A 3213-nucleotide genomic window follows, 5' to 3' on the forward strand; every position below is an offset into this window, starting at 1 on the left:
ATGGTGGGACTTGCTGTTGAAACTAAAGTGTCAATCTGGGAAATAGGAACAAACCTGTCCAGGACACGCTCCACCCAAATGAAAAATGTAAGGTGGAGGAATTACTCAAAGAAACAGGGCGGGTCATGTTTTGGCTGTCTAGAATATATCATGTAGGGCTATGAAGAAAACAGATTCTCAACTGGAAATGAACCTGGAGATCTTGGCAAAAACCCAGATTAAGGCTACAAAGTAAATATTGTAGAATGAAGATAGGATTTTCATTCTTGATGATACAAACAAGACACATCGACTGTTAAACTTGGTTCTGCCCAAGCCTCTGTGAGTTCTAGCCAGGGTAGGTCAACCCAGGCAAAAGGCATTGGTTTCACAACACTAAGTAATAATTGGCTTTCAAAAATGATTTGGTTTTTGTTTAATAAATTGACTTAGGTATCAATTGTACCCACCCTCTTGCCAAAACCAACTGAAATTAAAATAAAGGCTCAGAGCAGGTACATAAGTAAATTGTGTGTGTGTGTGTGTGTGTGTGTGTGTGTGTGTGTGTGTGTGTGTGCCCTTGACAACTGTGATGGACATGGATGAAACACAATGGGAACCTGAGAGAGGACTCGATCTTATCTGTGTGTTAGAATCCAGCAGGTTCCACAAGAACTGTGGCTGCACGGGGCACCCAGCCCTGTATGTGTGCTCTAACCACTTTCCAGTTGGAACAAAATCTATTATGAAATACATACAACAGATATTGATATAACTTCACTTTATATAATTTGTAAGCTACAGAAAATAATTAGTTGTGGGCTCAATTTTAAATGCATCTATAAAGCACATAACTAAAATAAATATTACTGTGATAGTTTCTGCAAGTTGAAGAATCCTTTAGTTGAGAAAAATAATGGCTCCCTGGCTTATCTTTTGTGAAATCTGGACTTTGCTATTTTGTGTCTGTCCAAAGTGGGGAATACATAATAATTAGATTAATTTCCATATACAACAGAGTAGATCCCCTAAGAACTGTACTTGAAGTCTAACATGACATTGCCCACAAGGCAGATAGTATCCCTGACAGCAGCTAAGGGATTCTGCTTTAAGGTACACAAGTAAGACAAAGGTGAAAGCATAGTGGGTGCTCAGGTTGGCTTCCTGTCCTCCCTCTTTTTCTTTAGCTGGAGCATTTCTCGTCAGTCCTGGTTCATGCTAAACATATGTGTCTGGCCATCCTCAAAGTATCATTAATTGCAGACCCTTCTCAATCTCACCATCTATTAACTTCCAAATTCAGTCTTAACAGTTCTATGTGCATCAGCAATTTGGAATTCATTAGCTAGAGTCCTGTTGCCCCAGCTATCTCTGTTTCTATGTGCTGTTTTTTTCACAGGTCTATGAAAGGAAGGAAATTGGGATAGTGCCTCGATTTAGAAAAATTGCCATAAATTCTCTCTGCAAAATGCCTTATACCTTGCACTGCTCTAGTAAAAGATGGCAAAAGCCACCTTCCGGGCATGTGCTTTCTTGAAGAAGTGCCACCACTAATCAATCTATGCTGATGAGCTGACACACCCACAGCCTTGCGCCCCTACCGTGGGCTTTGATTTCCAGCTGTTTCACATGCACTGAGCGTGCATTAACAAATGCAAGCCCCAGGCATGTGGTCACTGATTTCTGCTGTAAGAAAAGGAGAATAAGCAGCTTTATCTGAAGTCTCACTTTTAAAATACTTCCTCCCCAGAGTGTCACCTCTGTGCTAGCTGTTTGCTCACCTTTGATTTCTGGGCCATTTTAGACCAGCTGCTGCTACAAGCTTGTTTGCTTCAGGCTTTCTGCTCCGCTGGTCCCTGCATTTTATTCTCATTCTCTCCCTATCCCAGCTCTGGTCCCATCCTTCATCAGACATTGCTAATAGCCCAGATGACAAAGTGGCGGGAACTTGTGTGTCTTGGCTTCACTTCCCATGGATAAATCAATAGACCTGTGGGGGGAGTGATGGTTCTCCGCCATCTGGGAAAGTGCACAGTTTCTCCTGCCATCATCATCATCTCCCTGTCACTTTCTAGTTGCAGGCAGCCTGTTACCAAAACCAATATTATTCTTAAAGAATTTTCTTCTGCCTGCCTCTCACACTGCAGTGCTCCCCTGGAAAGCAGGAACCATAGCCCAGGCTGGTGGTTCTCAAACTTGACCATGCCTCAGCATAACCTGGAGGCCTTGTTCAACCACAGACGTTGGACCCACCCCCAGTTTGCAATTCAGTACATCTGGAGAGGAGCCTGAGAACTTGCATTTCTTATAAGTCCCCAGGTAAGGCTGATGATGCTGGACCAGGGACCATACTCTGAGAACCACCATCCTAGCAGTTAATAAGCACCGGATTAGAAGCTAGATCTATAGAGCTGGGCCTTTACTGCCACTTATCATTATGTGACTTCAGGCAACTTACTTGATCTATCTGAGCCTCAGTTTCCTCATCTGTATGATAAGGAAACTATGAGTGACCTCACAGCATTGTTATAAGGATAAAATGGGATAATATAAGTAAAGCCCTCAGAACAGAGTTTGGCACACAGTAAGCACTCACTAAGTGATAAATTGTCACTACTTCACACAGCCGATTAGGGATTTCTCTCGCAAGGGCTCTTAGCCCCTGAAGTCATCAATCTCAGAGTGGAAGTCTGCATTTTAACAAGGCCTGGACAGGCAGTAGAGCCTTTGAAGCTTAGAAGTTCAAGGCCTTTTTCCTCAGAGGTAGCAGAAACTTGACTTTGGTCCAAGCTGCATATTCTCTGGTGGATGACAAAGTGGGGTCACCACGGCCCGTTTGCGCCTCTGGGGCGAGAGCACCGTTTGCACTTCTCATGGAATAGTAAATGTGAAGCGCCATCTCCTCCGCCTTCCACCTTTCTTCTCTTCATGTTTTATTCTTTGTCTGCATACTTCAAAATATTTCAAACAGCTGTGGGTTCCTGCTTGTGATTCCTGGGCAGCCACCACTACTATAATGCAAATTCATAGAGAATTAACAAAATCAATGGTTTAATATTGTATTAGCAGAAAACTCCCACTCTTGCACTGCAAAAAAATAGAGCTAAAACAGTGATCACCCTAGAAAGGGCGCCCGCAATGACCAAGCCATAGAGGACATTTTCTTGCTAAGAGAGAGAGAGAGAGAGAGAGAGAGAGAGAGAGAGAGAGAGAGAGAGAGAGAGAGAGAGAGAG

Source organism: Hipposideros armiger, unplaced genomic scaffold (assembly GCF_001890085.2).
Source record: "Hipposideros armiger isolate ML-2016 unplaced genomic scaffold, ASM189008v1 scaffold_607, whole genome shotgun sequence".
Lineage (NCBI taxonomy): Eukaryota > Metazoa > Chordata > Mammalia > Chiroptera > Hipposideridae > Hipposideros > Hipposideros armiger.